Below are 23,034 nucleotides of genomic sequence, written 5' to 3' on the forward strand. Positions count from 1 at the left end.
GTGGGAAGCTTTTTATGCCCTTAGTATTTTGAATTTGATTTGTTGGGAGAACGGAAGCCAAGGAGAGATTGGCAGAGATCGGGTGGCTGACACCTCTACTAGTAAATGGTTGGTAAGGGGGATACAACTGGCAGTAGCGAATCAGATAGACTGAAGGGGGAATGGTCTGTTTAGAGGCAGGCCATAGAGTAAGGAGTTGCAATAGTCGAGAGATATCACGGGAGTGAAGTGGAAGTTTGGTGGTGTCATTGGTAAAAATGGGGCATTCTTTGGAATTCTTATTGTGGGGAAGGTAGCGAGATTTAGACAGTAAATAGTTGTGGGGCTGACAAAAGGGTACATAAAGAATTACAGCTTGCACCGGGCATGAGGGAAGGGAACAATATAACGCAGGTTAGCTTACCATTCCCTCTCTTTGCTCTGAATTGCACAGGGTACTTCCAATTTTGCTGATATCAACTCTCAAGAGAAGCCTAAACCACTAGGCTCTATCGTTAACTTGTGCAGCAAATCCACGTCAATAAAGCTCCCTTATGAATGTAATGCATTACTTTATAAAGCATTAGAGCAGCATCACTATGAAGAATGACTATATAAAACCGACTCAAACCCACAACCTTTGAATTACTACACCAACTAGAAGTCCAATGCGCTATCCATTGCGCCACAGAGCCCTCTCTGAAGACTTTGTTAGAGGAACTTGCCTGAGGAACTATTCAAGTCGTAACAAATAAACACAATTGAATAATGGTCACTGCTAAATAATAGGGATGAGCTCAAGATCTGGTCCAGATACAGTTTAAGATTTAAATTTACCTGCTTGGGCATGTGCCTTAGTGCAATATCTTTTGATATTTAAGTGGGAACCGGAGGTCATGTTAAGTAGAAATATTTGTACCGTTGATTAGTTGTTGGAGAAAGGAAGAGCTCAGCAATTAGGTGATGGCAGGAAAGACTATCCTGAATAGATGAGTTTGCAGGGATCACCTGAAGCATACAGACAGGGAAATAGCCATATAGATTGGTGTAGGGAATTTGAGAGGATGGGATAGTCCATGGGAAAATCCCAGAGGACAGCATGGGATGAAGTGTTGAGGGAGCTAGCGAACAGGAGTTCTTGGAAGCAGAGAACAGGGTGGTTTATTTGATACTATATGATAAGGTTAATGATGTAGCTAGAGGCAGAGTTGTGGGAAGCTTTTTATGCCCTTAGTATTTTGAATTTGATTTGTTGGGAGAACGGAAGCCAAGGAGAGATTGGCAGAGATCGGGTGGCTGACACCTCTACTAGTAAATGGTTGGTAAGGGGGATACAACTGGCAGTAGCGAATCAGATAGACTGAAGGGGGAATGGTCTGTTTAGAGGCAGGCCATAGAGTAAGGAGTTGCAATAGTCGAGAGATATCACGGGAGTGAAGTGGAAGTTTGGTGGTGTCATTGGTAAAAATGGGGCATTCTTTGGAATTCTTATTGTGGGGAAGGTAGCGAGATTTAGACAGTAAATAGTTGTGGGGCTGACAAAAGGGTACATAAAGAATTACAGCTTGCACCGGGCATGAGGGAAGGGAACAATATAACGCAGGTTAGCTTACCATTCCCTCTCTTTGCTCTGAATTGCACAGGGTACTTCCAATTTTGCTGATATCAACTCTCAAGAGAAGCCTAAACCACTAGGCTCTATCGATAACTTGTGCAGCAAATCCACGTCAATAAAGCTCCCTTATGAATGTAATCCATTACTTTATAAAGCATTAGAGCAGCATCACTATGAAGAATGACTATATAAAACCGACTCTGGTGGGACTCGAACCCACAACCTTTGAATTACTACACCAACTAGAAGTCCAATGCGCTATCCATTGCGCCACAGAGCCCTCTCTGAAGACTTTGTTAGAGGAACTTGCCTGAGGAACTATTCAAGTCGTAACAAATAAACACAATTGAATAATGGTCACTGCTAAATAATAGGGATGAGCTCAAGATCTGGTCCAGATACAGTTTAAGATTTAAATTTACCTGCTTGGGCATGTGCCTTAGTGCAATATCTTTTGATATTTAAGTGGGAACCGGAGGTCATGTTAAGTAGAAATATTTGTACCGTTGATTAGTTGTTGGAGAAAGGAAGAGCTCAGCAATTAGGTGATGGCAGGAAAGACTATCCTGAATAGATGAGTTTGCAGGGATCACCTGAAGCATACAGACAGGGAAATAGCCATATAGATTGGTGTAGGGAATCTGAGAGGATGGGATAGTCCATGGGAAAATCCCAGAGGACAGCATGGGATGAAGTGTTGAGGGAGCTAGCGAACAGGAGTTCTTGGAAGCAGAGAACAGGGTGGTTTATTTGATACTATATGATAAGGTTAATGATGTAGCTAGAGGCAGAGTTGTGGGAAGCTTTTTATGCCCTTAGTATTTTGAATTTGATTTGTTGGGAGAACGGAAGCCAAGGAGAGATTGGCAGAGATCGGGTGGCTGACACCTCTACTAGTAAATGGTTGGTAAGGGGGATACAACTGGCAGTAGCGAATCAGATAGACTGAAGGGGGAATGGTCTGTTTAGAGGCAGGCCATAGAGTAAGGAGTTGCAATAGTCGAGAGATATCACGGGAGTGAAGTGGAAGTTTGGTGGTGTCATTGGTAAAAATGGGGCATTCTTTGGAATTCTTATTGTGGGGAAGGTAGCGAGATTTAGACAGTAAATAGTTGTGGGGCTGACAAAAGGGTACATAAAGAATTACAGCTTGCACCGGGCATGAGGGAAGGGAACAATATAACGCAGGTTAGCTTACCATTCCCTCTCTTTGCTCTGAATTGCACAGGGTACTTCCAATTTTGCTGATATCAACTCTCAAGAGAAGCCTAAACCACTAGGCTCTATCGTTAACTTGTGCAGCAAATCCACGTCAATAAAGCTCCCTTATGAATGTAATGCATTACTTTATAAAGCATTAGAGCAGCATCACTATGAAGAATGACTATATAAAACCGACTCAAACCCACAACCTTTGAATTACTACACCAACCAGAAGTCCAATGCGCTATCCATTGCGCCACAGAGCCCTCTCTGAAGACTTTGTTAGAGGAACTTGCCTGAGGAACTATTCAAGTCGTAACAAATAAACACAATTGAATAATGGTCACTGCTAAATAATAGGGATGAGCTCAAGATCTGGTCCAGATACAGTTTAAGATTTAAATTTACCTGCTTGGGCATGTGCCTTAGTGCAATATCTTTTGATATTTAAGTGGGAACCGGAGGTCATGTTAAGTAGAAATATTTGTACCGTTGATTAGTTGTTGGAGAAAGGAAGAGCTCAGCAATTAGGTGATGGCAGGAAAGACTATCCTGAATAGATGAGTTTGCAGGGATCACCTGAAGCATACAGACAGGGAAATAGCCATATAGATTGGTGTAGGGAATTTGAGAGGATGGGATAGTCCATGGGAAAATCCCAGAGGACAGCATGGGATGAAGTGTTGAGGGAGCTAGCGAACAGGAGTTCTTGGAAGCAGAGAACAGGGTGGTTTATTTGATACTATATGATAAGGTTAATGATGTAGCTAGAGGCAGAGTTGTGGGAAGCTTTTTATGCCCTTAGTATTTTGAATTTGATTTGTTGGGAGAACGGAAGCCAAGGAGAGATTGGCAGAGATCGGGTGGCTGACACCTCTACTAGTAAATGGTTGGTAAGGGGGATACAACTGGCAGTAGCGAATCAGATAGACTGAAGGGGGAATGGTCTGTTTAGAGGCAGGCCATAGAGTAAGGAGTTGCAATAGTCGAGAGATATCACGGGAGTGAAGTGGAAGTTTGGTGGTGTCATTGGTAAAAATGGGGCATTCTTTGGAATTCTTATTGTGGGGAAGGTAGCGAGATTTAGACAGTAAATAGTTGTGGGGCTGACAAAAGGGTACATAAAGAATTACAGCTTGCACCGGGCATGAGGGAAGGGAACAATATAACACAGGTTAGCTTACCATTCCCTCTCTTTGCTCTGAATTGCACAGGGTACTTCCAATTTTGCTGATATCAACTCTCAAGAGAAGCCTAAACCACTAGGCTCTATCGTTAACTTGTGCAGCAAATCCACGTCAATAAAGCTCCCTTATGAATGTAATGCATTACTTTATAAAGCATTAGAGCAGCATCACTATGAAGAATGACTATATAAAACCGACTCGAACCCACAACCTTTGAATTACTACACCAACTAGAAGTCCAATGCGCTATCCATTGCGCCACAGAGCCCTCTCTGAAGACTTTGTTAGAGGAACTTGCCTGAGGAACTATTCAAGTCGTAACAAATAAACACAATTGAATAATGGTCACTGCTAAATAATAGGGATGAGCTCAAGATCTGGTCCAGATACAGTTGAAGATTTAAATTTACCTGCTTGGGCATGTGCCTTAGTGCAATATCTTTTGATATTTAAGTGGGAACCGGAGGTCATGTTAAGTAGAAATATTTGTACCGTTGATTAGTTGTTGGAGAAAGGAAGAGCTCAGCAATTAGGTGATGGCAGGAAAGACTATCCTGAATAGATGAGTTTGCAGGGATCACCTGAAGCATACAGACAGGGAAATAGCCATATAGATTGGTGTAGGGAATCTGAGAGGATGGGATAGTCCATGGGAAAATCCCAGAGGACAGCATGGGATGAAGTGTTGAGGGAGCTAGCGAACAGGAGTTCTTGGAAGCAGAGAACAGGGTGGTTTATTTGATACTATATGATAAGGTTAATGATGTAGCTAGAGGCAGAGTTGTGGGAAGCTTTTTATGCCCTTAGTATTTTGAATTTGATTTGTTGGGAGAACGGAAGCCAAGGAGAGATTGGCAGAGATCGGGTGGCTGACACCTCTACTAGTAAATGGTTGGTGTTAGGTTGCCCGTCTTCTCCTTGTGGCCTAGGCTCTTGGAGATGGCTCAGTGGAGGTCCTCGCCGGCGGATAACCAATGACTCATACAGACACAATTGGTATGCTGAAATGGTTACAATTCTTTAATACTGGATTCGCCGTTTTATACTATTTTTACAAAACTCTGCCCCAATTTTGGGGGCCAATCAAAATGATACACATAAATGTTCATTAGCATATTATTCGTCAATGTCTTGTGACCTTAATTTTAACCTCTGTATTTCAAACTTATTACAGTTCAATAATTCCTTACTTTCTGTTACCGTCTGCTGACCATGATGTGCCAGCCACAACTTCCTAAAAACCAAATCTAGCCTTTTCATACCCAGTAACAGTGTACAGAGATGAAAACCACAAACAGATGCTTCCTAAGATGAAGACATTTAACAGAAATAGATAGACATGGCAATGAGATAATTCAGTTATTAAGCAATACTGTCATGAGATAGATTTCCTGAAATGTATCAAGAAAGTCTCTTTCAATCACTAAGCAGATAAGCAATCCTGAACTTATATCTTCAGGGTGAAATCAATAATCAAAATCAACAATCAATAATGCAATGTATTATGGAATCTCCTTACAATCCTCCCTTTGACCATTCGATATCATCGAAATGGTCATTCTCTACCTTTTCGTCACGCCTCAAGGATTCATATCCTCCGGCCTCATGTTCCTGATTCTCGTACCATACCGTGGGATCTCTGGAAATGGAAGTCAGCTTCATGGTTTCGGAATGTGCTTCGCTACCCTTCCTGCAGAGGCATTTGAGTAACATGAAGCATGCATACAAGAACAATATGAAAAGCAGTATGGTGAAAATAGTCATTGCAGTGTTCTTCAACCATGAAGTGAGACCTCCTAAACTGAACCCTGTAGAGAAAGGGTCCCATGTTTTCCCAATATCCCTTGCATCCTGTTGTAGCTTGTTTACCTCTTTTCTGTGTTGTGCAATTATGTCATAGTAATCAGGGATCTCGATACTCGTGTTATGTATCCAGGTGCAGCATTCATAGTCCTCAGTAATTTCACAGAGGCCAGTGAGGGCTGCACTCATGCTTTCTATAGCCAGGTCATGTAGCTCTAGTTGTTTTCTAATTGCTCTGGTTTCTAGGTTTAGTTTTGTGATGTCATCAGAGTCCTTTTCCAAGATCTCATCTATGATTGAAGTGTAGTTGTTTAGTTTCTTCATCAAATCTATTCCCCATCCTGTCCAGGAAGGAAACCAGGCCCAGGTCATATCTTTTTCTAGGAACATTTCTCTTTTCACATGGTGTTTTAGAGGGTATCTTGGGTGGGTACTAGCTTTAAGTAGGTGTCCTTGTCCATTATCCCCCACTACTCCCATTATAGGGACTATTTTAGCAAGATAACACCACCCTTGGGGTTCCTCAGGAATCCATGGGTAACAGAGCTTGCCACAACAGATGTAGGTTGTGTTGCCTAATGCTAAGGGTCGTTGACTAACAATGGTCCTTGCGCCTTTTGAATGTCCAGATGCCATCAGCAGAGCTAATAACTGTGTGACCGGGGAGTGGGAGCTAGAATTAAAAAGGTCATAGATGGTAGCATTAATCACAGGGTCTGTGGTGTGAAAAAATGAGTTATCGGTAAGGGAAGCCATGGAGACATTAAGTTTCGACCATTTGCACACCTCAGCTCCCCTGGAAATGTTTCCCATTATGAAACACCAATCTGGAGCATGGCTTCTACCCACGATTTGAAAACTGAGGGGCTTGTTGGGACTTTTTCTTATGACATTGGCAAGAACAATAGGGGGTGTTCCATTCAGGAAAGGAGTGATGTTTAAGGGAATGGCCATTAATGGGATTCTGGCTGTACTAGGGTGGAGTTTGCTGCATATCCAACATTTCTCAAAACCAGACTTTTGTGCATAACTGTACTTAAACTTTAACAACAACATTTTGTCGGTGAAACCTGAAGGGGGTTCAGTGGGGTGTATACTTCTTTTATATTTTAAACTAGGGACATTGGCTGTCTGTGCTTTCCCACATATGCCTTCTAGTAGCCCTGAATCTTCTGGATGGTACACACAATTTGCTATTAACCAAACAGGTATGAATACTATCAGAATCAGACATGTCCAGAAGCATAATGTTTTTCCTGACACAAAAGTGGAAATCATTTTTGTCAGGTACTGTGTACAAAGTTCTGTTACTCGTTTCTTCCTGTGGGTGAGGGATTTGTCTTGTCGTTCAGAGAGATTTGCTTTATGCCTTCTTGAACGTCCACAAGGAGAAGACGGGCAACCTAACAGTTTTGGTACCAGAAGTGGGGTGTGGCGTTTGTTTGAACAGGTAAGACACATTCTGCTCCTTTTTACCTATTTTTGGTAACTGGTGTTGGTGCTTGCCTTGTTCAAATAACCTTGTATATCCACCCACTTACATAACTGTGCCTTCGCAACGGGCTAGGCTGGCCCCTTGGAAGGTTAGAGGGGCTCGCAGGTATTTTGGGTTTTTTGAGTAGTCTGACTAGGCTGGTCTGACTGTATTGAGTAGAGGTATATATATATATGTGTGTTTAAAACTCGGGAAGTATAGGATACGCCCGCAGTATAAGGAGTGGCTGAATGGACGCCCAATCTTTTTGGGGAAATATTGGAAAGTGCACTTATAATAACATGTTGATATAATGTAACTTTATTTGGCCATTGTATATATATATATATATAAGATTTTGTTTGTTTTTCTTTTAGGTACCACCGTAAGTATTTAGGGTGTATAGAGAATTAGAGATAAGTGTATGGTATATATATGTATGACAACTGAATGTAAAGTATTGTATTGATTTGAAAGGTTTTATTAAGGCATTACATATATATACACTAAATGAACAACATAAATCAGGAACCCGATTGTAGTGAGATAGCGCCCGCCTGCCCACGTTGCACCTTTGGTTTACTGTTCCTTAGTGTTGACAGGACGTGGATCCTGCTTACCACTAGACCAACTGGGTTCTCATACCGACTTGGTGCAAGGGGAGTATATCCAACCACGAGGAGGGGTTTCCTATACCGAGTACTGAGGGTTAACCTTCATAGCTATATCAGCCCCACAGCAATAACAGACGAGGGGACTTACTCCCAAGTCAGGGAACAGATTATAGCACAAACAGGTTGCTTTCATCTCTGTCCCTGTACTAGACACACCCTACCAAGGTTATTAGATGGGGAATTCTGCAGCAACCCAGACCACGGCCAACCCATCCCCCTATGAGTATGTTAAAAACACACTACCGGGGCCACAGGTAGAACCTTTTTGGAACAGTGCCAACAGCTAGGAATACATGACCCAGGACCACTAGGTCCCTGTTCAGAGGATGAATGGAAAGAGGTGAGCAAGGTGTGTCAGGTGCACAAGCACTCTTATCCACCTGGGAAATGGGAAGACACCCAGTACATGAAAGATTGTTACAAAACATGGAATAAATGCTTAGCCAAGTATAAAACAAAGTATGTAACTAAAGTCCCCACAGTAAAGCCTGTAAACTCACCCGCCCTATCTCAGCAACCTGAGGCACCACCACCCCCCCCCTTATGTGATGGTTAAACAGGAAGATGGAACATTGGGTCCACGTCTTCAGCTGTATCCATCTTTAGACCCAGCAGTGTTGGCCACCATAGTGTATGGGGCAGCTGATCAGGCACAAGTTACACGATGGGAAAACGAAAGTAGAAGCAGGAAAGAGGAAGTCCGGGCAGAAGGTATACAAAGAAGGGAAGAAGAGAGGATTAGAAAAATGGAAAGGGAATTAGAAGAGAGGTTAAAAGAGCTTAGAGAAAGAAAGGAGGAATTAGAGCAGAAAATGTCTAGAAGGGAGGAAGAGCTAGAAGAGTACAAAAGAGAGCTGGATAAGAGGGAAGGTGAGATGAGAGAATATTCTGCGATAACTAAGGAAGAAAGGGATGGAAAGACCCTGAAAGAGGGGGAAGAGGAAGAAGTCAGGAAGTTAAGCCCCAGGGAAAAGGAATGGGAGGAGAAACAGAAAGAATTTAATAAGAGACAGCAGGTAGAGGAAGAAAGGATACAGAGGAAAAGGGAAGATTTAGAGGCATACGAAAGGAAACTAGAGAAAGAGGCAAGAAGGATTGAGGAGGCCAAGGGAAAGATAATTTCACAGCCATCCACCACACTCAGAAGCCAAACGAAACCGGCCATAAGCCAGAAACCCCCACAGGAGGAAAGAGAGCAGGGTGAAAAAGAAATAGACATGGAACAGGAAAGTCTAGGTGCCACCTTTAAAGCACCACTTATGCATATAGGGGAGACGGAAGTCCATATTCCCCTACCTTTAGGCACACTGTCAAAAATAAAGGAATTATGCCCCAGCCCAAAGAAAAGCCCAAGGGAGGCTGGCGCTTTCCTTGCAAAATACAGTGCAGGGACAAGCTTGGATAAGGAAGATATAAAAGGGATCCTTAGTATAATTGACCCTGACAGTCCAGAAGGGCATCCCGTAGAGGCCTTATGGACAGCCCACATAAAGGAAGATAAAGATTGGGTATCTTTTTGGAAAGGCATGGGGAATCACTGGTCTACTATATACAAGGGTTCATCCGCACTCCAGGAACTTATCCTAGCAAAACAGGGACCAAAGGAAAAATTCTATGAATTTTGTACCCGGGTATATGGCTTGTGGAAAGCAGTAGATAACGCTACCCCCCAATTGTTCACCACCACCATTATGGCTGGTGGCGATACGAAGGTGACACAGCTGCTTAAATTCACTAATCCAAAGTGGGCAGAACAAGCCCCAGATGAATTTATTAACCATACTAGGTCACGAGAAACATCAGGGGTATTTGAGCAGAAGGGTGGCATTTTTCCCTCCCTGACACCAACCCAGACTCCGCCCACCCACATAATGACAATGCAACCTTATCCACCAATGCAATCTTATCCCCCAGATCAGGCTTACCCACCAGACCAGGGATGTTTTAACTGTGGGGAACTGGGACACTGGAAGTCCCAATGTCCCTACAGAATTAGAACGAACGCTCAGAGAGGAAGAGGTAGGAATCTAAACACCACCCCACATCGCCTTCAGGATATCAGGTATCCTCACCCACCACAACCCCAATACCAGCCACAGCCTCATAGACCACCCCCACGCATCCCGATGCAGTGGCCATCCGCTCGGCGGACCCCACAATAGGGATGCCAAGAGAATGTCCCGTCCCTCAGCCTTGTGTGTTACAATCCATCGTGGAAAAGTCTTCCGCAGGTACTATTGCGGGTAGACAATCACCTGATATGTCTATTATTAGATTCAGGGGCTACTTTCAGTAGTTTGAATGATGCCATATATGACACACCGCACTGTACTGAGGGAAACTCTATTGGTATAAATGGGACATCAATTACCCACCCCATCACTCCACCATTGCCCGTGGCTACTCCAGAAGGGCAGGAACTATGTACCCAGAGTTTTGCTGTCCTTGTGGATTGTCCAGTATCTTTAATGGGGAGGGACCTACTTTCAAAACTGAATATCACCATTAAATTTGACAGAGGGGGCTCCCTCACTGCCAGCTCACCATTTTGCGATTTACATGCTCCAAAAAGACACACTTACAGGGGACTCTTTGCATCATTACCACCCACTCTAGAAACACATGCCATATGGGCAGAAAACAAAGGGAGTGTGGGTTTTATTAACTGTACACCTTACACACCACAAATGCGTCCAGACGCCAAAGTACAATATCACAAGCAATACCCCCTGCCACTCGAAAAAATTGAAGGCATCACACCATTAATCGATGATTACATAGCAAAAGGGATTCTGAAACACATTATAAGCCCCTGGAATACACCAATCTACCCTGTGAAAAAGGCAAATGGGGAGTGGAGGCTTGTACAGGACCTAAGGGCCGTCAACAAGCAGGTTATACCTCTGCCACCTTTGGTAGCAGATATTTCTTTCATCTTTTTGAAAATACCTGCTGATTCCCTTTGCTACACAGTAGTGGACCTGGCAAATGCATTTTTTAGCATCCCGATCGATGAAGGGGTATTGCCCATGTTCTCATTTTCATGGGGATGGGGGAAAAAGCAGTTGACCTGGTCAAGATTACCGCAGGGGTATGTGGACAGTCCGGCAGCCTTCTCCATGGTCCTTAATGAGACAATTAAGTCATGGACTGCTGAGCGCGGGTCGGTACTAATACAGTATGTGGACGACTTGCTCCTGTGCAGTCGATCTGCTGAAGATTGTGCGGTCGATTCCACATCTCTGTTACATCACCTGGCCAGGTCTGGCCACCTAGCATCGCGGAAGAAGATACAATGGTGTCAAAGTCAGGTAGAATACCTGGGATGCATTCTGAAGGAGGGAACCAGGCTAGTATCCCCCAAACGTGCCGCAGCCCTGCAGGCTCTCAGTCCTCCGAGAGACAAAGCAACCTTGCTGTCATTCTTGGGCGCAATCGTATATTGCCGCCAATGGATCCCAGATTGTTCATATTATGATGGCATTCTGAGGGAGGCTACCTTGTCCACCGCCCCAAAGACAATAGATTGGACAGCAGAAAGGCTCCATGCTTTTCAGGCCTTGTTAAAAAGTCTGACTCAGGCCCCCGCCCTGGGATTGGTAGAATATGGCAAACCTTTTCAATTATACTGTGTGGTGTCGGGAAATTCTTTTGCTGCGGTTTTAACACAGCAACATGGAACCGGGTACCGACCAGTCTCCTATCTCTCGAAAAGGTTGCCTACCCAAGTACAAGGGATGCCATCTTGTCTACAAAACCTTGCTGCTTGTGCAATGGCAGTTCAAGAAGCTAACAAATCAGTATTAGGCCATGAGCTGACTCTCTACACTACTCATTCAGTGACTCACCTCCTGCAAAACATGAACACGCAGCATATGACAGCACAAAGGCTTAGTGGGTATGAGATCACACTTCTGAATACTGATAACCTCACCCTCAAACACGCACCACCAAGTAATCCCACTGTCCGCCTTTTGCATTCTTTGCTCAGGCTGCCACGAGACCCTGATCAGAAACACAATTGTGTTGAACAGGTTGCAGCAATAACCAGCCCTCGCCCAGATCTCACTGATATTCCCCTACCAGGAGTACAGGACGTCTTCGTAGACGGCAGCTGCTCCCGCCCCTCTGATGCAACATTCCTGACAGGGTACGCCATTGTCCAACTCCCTGATGTGGTGTTGGAAGCAAAAGCTTTACCACCCTCCTCGGCACAGGTAGCAGAATTGGAGGCGCTCACAAGAGCTTGCATACTTTTCTCAGATCAGGAGGTAAACATTTACACAGATAGTAGGTACGCTTTTGGGGTCACGCATGACTATGGCGTAATATGGGCAAATAGAGGATTTAAAACTGCTGACAACAAGCCGATTGCTAACTCTACGCAAATTAAAGCACTCTTGCAAGCAATTCTTCTCCCAAAGCGGATAGCGGTCATCAAGGTAAAGGCACATTCATCAAATAACAGCAGAATTTCCAAAGGAAACGCGCTGGCAGACAGAGAAGCAAAAAAGGCCGCTGCCCTATACATTGGTCAGCCAGCCCCCACAACAATGTTCTTCAAAGAACATTTTACATCACCCAACTTTAAAACCATTGTGGCACAAATACAGGGATTAGCTACAAAGGAGGATGTTTCTTTTTGGGTCAAGGATGGCTTGACCAAGGACCAAGAAGGTCTTTGGTCAAAAGAGGGGAAGATATTGGGCATACCAGAATCAAGCAGTGTTCTCATACTTTCCTATCTCCATGGTCCAGGACATATAGGTACCACCGCCCTAACGAACATATACACAAAGTCTTTCTGTACAAACAACTTAAATAAACAGGCAAAACTCCTCACCAGCAGTTGTATGACCTGTGCACAAAACAATGTCCAAGGGAAACATCATGGATTACATGGCCACCTGCCCCCACCCCTAGGTCCCCTAACAGATTTACAAATAGACTTTACACACATGCCCAAACAAAAAGGCAATTTGAAATGCCTTTGCGTGATCGTATGCAGGTGGTCAGGCTGGGTTGAAAGTATTCCGTGTACAGGTGAGACTGCTAAAATTGCTGCCAAATGCATACTGAACCATTGGGTTTGTAGGTTTGGAATACCAACGGCCATATGGTCAGACAGAGGACCTGCCTTCAGCTCCTCTGTTACACAGACTTTAGCTAAGCTACTAGGCTTACAGTGGAAACTGCACATCCCTTACCACCCACAAAGTGCAGGGGTAGTGGAAAGAATGAACAGGAACATTAAAGACAAGTTAAAAAAGGCTACGGGGGGCACCATGAAAGGATGGTTGGATTACCTTCCTTCTGTCCTATTTCAGATCAGAACAACACCACATGCCAGAACAAAACTCTCGCCCTTTGAGATTTTGATGGGAGTTCCTGCAAACATAGAGCTGCCCCTCTTAGATCAAAACACTGACATTAACATCTATTCCCAACAGGAAATGTACGTGAAAAATCTGGTAAGTATGCTACAGGAAATGAACGAACAAGTCTCTGTCACCTTTTCTCCTATTTCCACAGAGCCGACACACCCCTTCATCCCAGGAGATCAAGTGCTAGTCAAGCAACTGGCCCACAAAAAGAGGATCGGACCAATCTACTCTGGACCTTGGAAGATAGAGAAGGTTTCCAGAACTGCTGTACTTACCGATCTAGGAAACACCTGGATCCACGCCAGCCGGCTAAAGAAGTGTCCACAGCAACCCGACCCACCTCCAGCACCCCAGGACTCCTCCGACCAGGAACAGCAACCAGATTTGAAGGACGTTCAAGAAGGCATAAAGCAAATCTCTCTGAACGACAAGACAAATCCCTCACCCACAGGAAGAAACGAGTAACAGAACTTTGTACACAGTACCTGACAAAAATGATTTCCACTTTTGTGTCAGGAAAAACATTATGCTTCTGGACATGTCTGATTCTGATAGTATTCATACCTGTTTGGTTAATAGCAAATTGTGTGTACCATCCAGAAGATTCAGGGCTACTAGAAGGCATATGTGGGAAAGCACAGACAGCCAATGTCCCTAGTTTAAAATATAAAAGAAGTATACACCCCACTGAACCCCCTTCAGGTTTCACCGACAAAATGTTGTTGTTAAAGTTTAAGTACAGTTATGCACAAAAGTCTGGTTTTGAGAAATGTTGGATATGCAGCAAACTCCACCCTAGTACAGCCAGAATCCCATTAATGGCCATTCCCTTAAACATCACTCCTTTCCTGAATGGAACACCCCCTATTGTTCTTGCCAATGTCATAAGAAAAAGTCCCAACAAGCCCCTCAGTTTTCAAATCGTGGGTAGAAGCCATGCTCCAGATTGGTGTTTCATAATGGGAAACATTTCTCAAAACCAGACTTTTGTGCATAACTGTACTTAAACTTTAACAACAACATTTTGTCGGTGAAACCTGAAGGGGGTTCAGTGGGGTGTATACTTCTTATGTATACTTCTCCAAGAGCCTAGGCTCTTGGAGATGGCTCAGTGGAGGTCCTCGCCGGCGGATAACCAATGACTCATACAGACACAATTGGTATGCTGAAATGGTTACAATTCTTTAATACTGGATTCGCCGTTTTATACTATTTTTACAAAACTCTGCCCCAATTTTGGGGGCCAATCAAAATGATACACATAAATGTTCATTAGCATATTATTCGTCAATGTCTTGTGACCTTAATTTTAACCTCTGTATTTCAAACTTATTACAGTTCAATAATTCCTTACTTTCTGTTACCGTCTGCTGACCATGATGTGCCAGCCACAACTTCCTAAAAACCAAATCTAGCCTTTTCATACCCAGTAACAGTGTACAGAGATGAAAACCACAAACAGATGCTTCCTAAGATGAAGACATTTAACAGAAATAGATAGACATGGCAATGAGATAATTCAGTTATTAAGCAATACTGTCATGAGATAGATTTCCTGAAATGTATCAAGAAAGTCTCTTTCAATCACTAAGCAGATAAGCAATCCTGAACTTATATCTTCAGGGTGAAATCAATAATCAAAATCAACAATCAATAATGCAATGTATTATGGAATCTCCTTACAGTTGGTAAGGGGCATACAACTGGCAGTAGCGAATCAGATAGACTGAAGGGGGAATGGTCTGTTTAGAGGCAGGCCATAGAGTAAGGAGTTGCAATAGTCGAGAGATATCACGGGAGTGAAGTGGAAGTTTGGTGGTGTCATTGGTAAAAATGGGGCATTCTTTGGAATTCTTATTGTGGGGAAGGTAGCGAGATTTAGACAGTAAATAGTTGTGGGGCTGACAAAAGGGTACATAAAGAATTACAGCTTGCACCGGGCATGAGGGAAGGGAACAATATAACGCAGGTTAGCTTACCATTCCCTCTCTTTGCTCTGAATTGCACAGGGTAATTCCAATTTTGCTGATATCAACTCTCAAGAGAAGCCTAAACCACTAGGCTGAAGACTTTGTTAGAGGAACTTGCCTGAGGAACTATTCAAGTCGTAACAAATAAACACAATTGAATAATGGTCACTGCTAAATAATAGGGATGAGCTCAAGATCTGGTCCAGATACAGTTTAAGATTTAAATTTACCTGCTTGGGCATGTGCCTTAGTGCAATATCTTTTGATATTTAAGTGGGAACCGGAGGCCATGTTAAGTAGAAATATTTGTACCGTTGATTAGTTGTTGGAGAAAGGAAGAGCTCAGCAATTAGGTGATGGCAGGAAAGACTATCCTGAATAGATGAGTTTGCAGGGATCACCTGAAGCATACAGACAGGGAAATAGCCATATAGATTGGTGTAGGGAATCTGAGAGGATGGGATAGTCCATGGGAAAATCCCAGAGGACAGCATGGGATGAAGTGTTGAGAGAGCTAGTGAACAGGAGTTCTTGGAAGCAGAGAACAGGGTGGTTTATTTGATACTATATGATAAGGTTAATGATGTAGCTAGAGGCAGAGTTGTGGGAAGCTTTTTATGCCCTTAGTATTTTGAATTTGATTTGTTGGGAGAACGGAAGCCAAGGAGAGATTGGCAGAGATCGGGTGGCTGACACCTCTACTAGTAAATGGTTGGTAAGGGGGATACAACTGGCAGTAGCGAATCAGATAGACTGAAGGGGGAATGGTCTGTTTAGAGGCAGGCCATAGAGTAAGGAGTTGCAATAGTCGAGAGATATCACGGGAGTGAAGTGGAAGTTTGGTGGTGTCATTGGTAAAAATGGGGCATTCTTTGGAATTCTTATTGTGGGGAAGGTAGCGAGATTTAGACAGTAAATAGTTGTGGGGCTGACAAAAGGGTACATAAAGAATTACAGCTTGCACCGGGCATGAGGGAAGGGAACAATATAACGCAGGTTAGCTTACCATTCCCTCTCTTTGCTCTGAATTGCACAGGGTACTTCCAATTTTGCTGATATCAACTCTCAAGAGAAGCCTAAACCACTAGGCTCTATCGTTAACTTGTGCAGCAAATCCACGTCAATAAAGCTCCCTTATAATTGTAATCCATTACTTTATAAAGCATTAGAGCAGCATCACTATGAAGAATGACTATATAAAACCGACTCTGGTGGGACTCGAACCCACAACCTTTGAATTACTACACCAACTAGAAGTCCAATGCGCTATCCATTGCGCCACAGAGCCCTCTCTGAAGACTTTGTTAGAGGAACTTGCCTGAGGAACTATTCAAGTCGTAACAAATAAACACAATTGAATAATGGTCACTGCTAAATAATAGGGATGAGCTCAAGATCTGGTCCAGATACAGTTTAAGATTTAAATTTACCTGCTTGGGCATGTGCCTTAGTGCAATATCTTTTGATATTTAAGTGGGAACCGGAGGTCATGTTAAGTAGAAATATTTGTACCGTTGATTAGTTGTTGGAGAAAGGAAGAGCTCAGCAATTAGGTGATGGCAGGAAAGACTATCCTGAATAGATGAGTTTGCAGGGATCACCTGAAGCATACAGACAGGGAAATAGCCATATAGATTGGTGTAGGGAATCTGAGAGGATGGGATAGTCCATGGGAAAATCCCAGAGGACAGCATGGGATGAAGTGTTGAGGGAGCTAGCAAACAGGAGTTCTTGGAAGCAGAGAACAGGGTGGTTTATTTGATACTATATGATAAGGTTAATGATGTAGCTAGAGGCAGAGTTGTGGGAAGCTTTTTATGCCCTTAGTATTTTGAATTTGATTTGTTGGGAGAACGGAAGCCAAGGAGAGATTGGCAGAGATCGGGTGGCTGACACCTCTACTAGTAAATGATTGGTAAGGGGGATACAACTGGCAGTAGCGAATCAGATAGACTGAAGGGGGAATGGTCTGTTTAGAGGCAGGCCATAGAGTAAGGAGTTGCAATAGTCGAGAGATATCACGGGAGTGAAGTGGAAGTTTGGTGGTGTCATTGGTAAAAATGGGGCATTCTTTGGAATTCTTATTGTGGGGAAGGTAGCGAGATTTAGACAGTAAATAGTTGTGGGGCTGACAAAAGGGTACATAAAGAATTACAGCTTGCACCGGGCATGAGGGAAGGGAACAATATAACGCAGGTTAGCTTACCATTCCCTCTCTTTGCTCTGAATTGCACAGGGTACTTCCAATTTTGCTGATATCAACTCTCAAGAGAAGCCTAAACCACTAGGCTCTATCGTTAACTTGTGCAGCAAATCCACGTCAATAAAGCTCCCTTATGAATGTAATCCATTACTTTATAAAGCATTAGAGCAGCATCACTATGAAGAATGACTATATAAAACCGACTCTGGTGGGACTCGAACCCACAACCTTTGAATTACTACACCAACTAGAAGTCCAATGCGCTATCCATTGCGCCACAGAGCCCTCTCTGAAGACTTTGTTAGAGGAACTTGCCTGAGGAACTATTCAAGTCGTAACAAATAAACACAATTGAATAATGGTCACTGCTAAATAATAGGGATGAGCTCAAGATCTGGTCCAGATACAGTTTAAGATTTAAATTTACCTGCTTGGGCATGTGCCTTAGTGCAATATCTTTTGATATTTAAGTGGGAACCGGAGGTCATGTTAAGTAGAAATATTTGTACCGTTGATTAGTTGTTGGAGAAAGGAAGAGCTCAGCAATTAGGTGATGGCAGGAAAGACTATCCTGAATAGATGAGTTTGCAGGGATCACCTGAAGCATACAGACAGGGAAATAGCCATATAGATTGGTGTAGGGAATTTGAGAGGATGGAATAGTCCATGGGAAAATCCCAGAGGACAGCATGGGATGAAGTGTTGAGGGAGCTAGCGAACAGGAGTTCTTGGAAGCAGAGAACAGGGTGGTTTATTTGATACTATATGATAAGGTTAATGATGTAGCTAGAGGCAGAGTTGTGGGAAGCTTTTTATGCCCTTAGTATTTTGAATTTGATTTGTTGGGAGAACGGAAGCCAAGGAGAGATTGGCAGAGATCGGGTGGCTGACACCTCTACTAGTAAATGGTTGGTAAGGGGGATACAACTGGCAGTAGCGAATCAGATAGACTGAAGGGGGAATGGTCTGTTTAGAGGCAGGCCATAGAGTAAGGAGTTGCAATAGTCGAGAGATATCACGGGAGTGAAGTGGAAGTTTAGTGGTGTCATTGGTAAAAATGGGGCATTCTTTGGAATTCTTATTGTGGGGAAGGTAGCGAGATTTAGACAGTAAATAGTTGTGGGGCTGACAAAAGGGTACATAAAGAATTACAGCTTGCACCGGGCATGAGGGAAGGGAACAATATAACGCAGGTTAGCTTACCATTCCCTCTCTTTGCTCTGAATTGCACAGGGTACTTCCAATTTTGCTGATATCAACTCTCAAGAGAAGCCTAAACCACTAGGCTCTATCGTTAACTTGTGCAGCAAATCCACGTCAATAAAGCTCCCTTATGAATGTAATCCATTACTTTATAAAGCATTAGAGCAGCATCACTATGAAGAATGACTATATAAAACCGACTCTGGTGGGACTCGAACCCACAACCTTTGAATTACTACACCAACTAGAAGTCCAATGCGCTATCCATTGCGCCACAGAGCCCTCTCTGAAGACTTTGTTAGAGGAACTTGCCTGAGGAACTATTCAAGTCGTAACAAATAAACACAATTGAATAATGGTCACTGCTAAATAATAGGGATGAGCTCAAGATCTGGTCCAGATACAGTTTAAGATTTAAATTTACCTGCTTGGGCATGTGCCTTAGTGCAATATCTTTTGATATTTAAGTGGGAACCGGAGGTCATGTTAAGTAGAAATATTTGTACCGTTGATTAGTTGTTGGAGAAAGGAAGAGCTCAGCAATTAGGTGATGGCAGGAAAGACTATCCTGAATAGATGAGTTTGCAGGGATCACCTGAAGCATACAGACAGGGAAATAGCCATATAGATTGGTGTAGGGAATTTGAGAGGATGGAATAGTCCATGGGAAAATCCCAGAGGACAGCATGGGATGAAGTGTTGAGGGAGCTAGCGAACAGGAGTTCTTGGAAGCAGAGAACAGGGTGGTTTATTTGATACTATATGATAAGGTTAATGATGTAGCTAGAGGCAGAGTTGTGGGAAGCTTTTTATGCCCTTAGTATTTTGAATTTGATTTGTTGGGAGAACGGAAGCCAAGGAGAGATTGGCAGAGATCGGGTGGCTGACACCTCTACTAGTAAATGGTTGGTAAGGGGGATACAACTGGCAGTAGCGAATCAGATAGACTGAAGGGGGAATGGTCTGTTTAGAGGCAGGCCATAGAGTAAGGAGTTGCAATAGTCGAGAGATATCACGGGAGTGAAGTGGAAGTTTGGTGGTGTCATTGGTAAAAATGGGGCATTCTTTGGAATTCTTATTGTGGGCAAGGTAGCGAGATTTAGACAGTAAATAGTTGTGGGGCTGACAAAAGGGTACATAAAGAATTACAGCTTGCACCGGGCATGAGGGAAGGGAACAATATAACGCAGGTTAGCTTACCATTCCCTCTCTTTGCTCTGAATTGCACAGGGTACTTCCAATTTTGCTGATATCAACTCTCAAGAGAAGCCTAAACCACTAGGCTCTATCGTTAACTTGTGCAGCAAATCCACGTCAATAAAGCTCCCTTATGAATGTAATCCATTACTTTATAAAGCATTAGAGCAGCATCACTATGAAGAATGACTATATAAAACCGACTCTGGTGGGACTCGAACCCACAACCTTTGAATTACTACACCAACTAGAAGTCCAATGCGCTATCCATTGCGCCACAGAGCCCTCTCTGAAGACTTTGTTAGAGGAACTTGCCTGAGGAACTATTCAAGTCGTAACAAATAAACACAATTGAATAATGGTCACTGCTAAATAATAGGGATGAGCTCAAGATCTGGTCCAGATACAGTTTAAGATTTAAATTTACCTGCTTGGGCATGTGCCTTAGTGCAATATCTTTTGATATTTAAGTGGGAACCGGAGGTCATGTTAAGTAGAAATATTTGTACCGTTGATTAGTTGTTGGAGAAAGGAAGAGCTCAGCAATTAGGTGATGGCAGGAAAGACTATCCTGAATAGATGAGTTTGCAGGGATCACCTGAAGCATACAGACAGGGAAATAGCCATATAGATTGGTGTAGGGAATTTGAGAGGATGGAATAGTCCATGGGAAAATCCCAGAGGACAGCATGGGATGAAGTGTTGAGGGAGCTAGCGAACAGGAGTTCTTGGAAGCAGAGAACAGGGTGGTTTATTTGATACTATATGATAAGGTTAATGATGTAGCTAGAGGCAGAGTTGTGGGAAGCTTTTTATGCCCTTAGTATTTTGAATTTGATTTGTTGGGAGAACGGAAGCCAAGGAGAGATTGGCAGAGATCGGGTGGCTGACACCTCTACTAGTAAATGGTTGGTAAGGGGGATACAACTGGCAGTAGCGAATCAGATAGACTGAAGGGGGAATGGTCTGTTTAGAGGCAGGCCATAGAGTAAGGAGTTGCAATAGTCGAGAGATATCACGGGAGTGAAGTGGAAGTTTGGTGGTGTCATTGGTAAAAATGGGGCATTCTTTGGAATTCTTATTGTGGGCAAGGTAGCGAGATTTAGACAGTAAATAGTTGTGGGGCTGACAAAAGGGTACATAAAGAATTACAGCTTGCACCGGGCATGAGGGAAGGGAACAATATAACGCAGGTTAGCTTACCATTCCCTCTCTTTGCTCTGAATTGCACAGGGTACTTCCAATTTTGCTGATATCAACTCTCAAGAGAAGCCTAAACCACTAGGCTCTATCGTTAACTTGTGCAGCAAATCCACGTCAATAAAGCTCCCTTATGAATGTAATCCATTACTTTATAAAGCATTAGAGCAGCATCACTATGAAGAATGACTATATAAAACCGACTCTGGTGGGACTCGAACCCACAACCTTTGAATTACTACACCAACTAGAAGTCCAATGCGCTATCCATTGCGCCACAGAGCCCTCTCTGAAGACTTTGTTAGAGGAACTTGCCTGAGGAACTATTCAAGTCGTAACAAATAAACACAATTGAATAATGGTCACTGCTAAATAATAGGGATGAGCTCAAGATCTGGTCCAGATACAGTTTAAGATTTAAATTTACCTGCTTGGGCATGTGCCTTAGTGCAATATCTTTTGATATTTAAGTGGGAACCGGAGGTCATGTTAAGTAGAAATATTTGTACCGTTGATTAGTTGTTGGAGAAAGGAAGAGCTCAGCAATTAGGTGATGGCAGGAAAGACTATCCTGAATAGATGAGTTTGCAGGGATCACCTGAAGCATACAGACAGGGAAATAGCCATATAGATTGGTGTAGGGAATTTGAGAGGATGGAATAGTCCATGGGAAAATCCCAGAGGACAGCATGGGATGAAGTGTTGAGGGAGCTAGCGAACAGGAGTTCTTGGAAGCAGAGAACAGGGTGGTTTATTTGATACTATATGATAAGGTTAATGATGTAGCTAGAGGCAGAGTTGTGGGAAGCTTTTTATGCCCTTAGTATTTTGAATTTGATTTGTTGGGAGAACGGAAGCCAAGGAGAGATTGGCAGAGATCGGGTGGCTGACACCTCTACTAGTAAATGGTTGGTAAGGGGGATACAACTGGCAGTAGCGAATCAGATAGACTGAAGGGGGAATGGTCTGTTTAGAGGCAGGCCATAGAGTAAGGAGTTGCAATAGTCGAGAGATATCACGGGAGTGAAGTGGAAGTTTGGTGGTGTCATTGGTAAAAATGGGGCATTCTTTGGAATTCTTATTGTGGGCAAGGTAGCGAGATTTAGACAGTAAATAGTTGTGGGGCTGACAAAAGGGTACATAAAGAATTACAGCTTGCACCGGGCATGAGGGAAGGGAACAATATAACGCAGGTTAGCTTACCATTCCCTCTCTTTGCTCTGAATTGCACAGGGTACTTCCAATTTTGCTGATATCAACTCTCAAGAGAAGCCTAAACCACTAGGCTCTATCGTTAACTTGTGCAGCAAATCCACGTCAATAAAGCTCCCTTATGAATGTAATCCATTACTTTATAAAGCATTAGAGCAGCATCACTATGAAGAATGACTATATAAAACCGACTCTGGTGGGACTCGAACCCACAACCTTTGAATTACTACACCAACTAGAAGTCCAATGCGCTATCCATTGCGCCACAGAGCCCTCTCTGAAGACTTTGTTAGAGGAACTTGCCTGAGGAACTATTCAAGTCGTAACAAATAAACACAATTGAATAATGGTCACTGCTAAATAATAGGGATGAGCTCAAGATCTGGTCCAGATACAGTTTAAGATTTAAATTTACCTGCTTGGGCATGTGCCTTAGTGCAATATCTTTTGATATTTAAGTGGGAACCGGAGGTCATGTTAAGTAGAAATATTTGTACCGTTGATTAGTTGTTGGAGAAAGGAAGAGCTCAGCAATTAGGTGATGGCAGGAAAGACTATCCTGAATAGATGAGTTTGCAGGGATCACCTGAAGCATACAGACAGGGAAATAGCCATATAGATTGGTGTAGGGAATTTGAGAGGATGGAATAGTCCATGGGAAAATCCCAGAGGACAGCATGGGATGAAGTGTTGAGGGAGCTAGCGAACAGGAGTTCTTGGAAGCAGAGAA

General features: G+C 43.2%; 7 non-coding genes across 7 annotated transcripts; all 7 read right to left on the reverse strand.

Annotated features, from left to right (window-relative positions):
• Window positions 1-1,789: 1,789 nt before the first annotated feature.
• Window positions 1,790-1,874, reverse strand: TRNAR-UCU (transfer RNA arginine (anticodon UCU)). The gene is given in 2 exon segments: window positions 1,790-1,825; window positions 1,838-1,874. It is a non-coding gene; the product is annotated as a tRNA-Arg (tRNA).
• A 14,618-nt stretch (window positions 1,875-16,492) lies between these two features.
• TRNAR-UCU (transfer RNA arginine (anticodon UCU)) lies at window positions 16,493-16,577 on the reverse strand. The gene is given in 2 exon segments: window positions 16,493-16,528; window positions 16,541-16,577. It is a non-coding gene; the product is annotated as a tRNA-Arg (tRNA).
• A 1,115-nt stretch (window positions 16,578-17,692) lies between these two features.
• On the reverse strand, window positions 17,693-17,777 carry TRNAR-UCU (transfer RNA arginine (anticodon UCU)). Its single transcript is given in 2 exon segments — window positions 17,693-17,728; window positions 17,741-17,777. It is a non-coding gene; the product is annotated as a tRNA-Arg (tRNA).
• Window positions 17,778-18,892: 1,115 nt separating this feature from the next.
• TRNAR-UCU (transfer RNA arginine (anticodon UCU)) lies at window positions 18,893-18,977 on the reverse strand. The gene is given in 2 exon segments: window positions 18,893-18,928; window positions 18,941-18,977. It is a non-coding gene; the product is annotated as a tRNA-Arg (tRNA).
• A 1,115-nt stretch (window positions 18,978-20,092) lies between these two features.
• TRNAR-UCU (transfer RNA arginine (anticodon UCU)) lies at window positions 20,093-20,177 on the reverse strand. Its single transcript is given in 2 exon segments — window positions 20,093-20,128; window positions 20,141-20,177. It is a non-coding gene; the product is annotated as a tRNA-Arg (tRNA).
• Window positions 20,178-21,292: 1,115 nt separating this feature from the next.
• TRNAR-UCU (transfer RNA arginine (anticodon UCU)) lies at window positions 21,293-21,377 on the reverse strand. The gene is given in 2 exon segments: window positions 21,293-21,328; window positions 21,341-21,377. It is a non-coding gene; the product is annotated as a tRNA-Arg (tRNA).
• A 1,115-nt stretch (window positions 21,378-22,492) lies between these two features.
• On the reverse strand, window positions 22,493-22,577 carry TRNAR-UCU (transfer RNA arginine (anticodon UCU)). The gene is given in 2 exon segments: window positions 22,493-22,528; window positions 22,541-22,577. It is a non-coding gene; the product is annotated as a tRNA-Arg (tRNA).
• Between the last annotated feature and the right edge of the window lie 457 nt (window positions 22,578-23,034).

The sequence above is a fragment of the Lithobates pipiens genome, unplaced genomic scaffold (assembly GCF_037356315.1).
Source record: "Lithobates pipiens isolate NorthernLeopardFrog02 unplaced genomic scaffold, aLitPip1_a1.2 Scaffold_13, whole genome shotgun sequence".
NCBI classification, from domain to species: domain Eukaryota; kingdom Metazoa; phylum Chordata; class Amphibia; order Anura; family Ranidae; genus Lithobates; species Lithobates pipiens.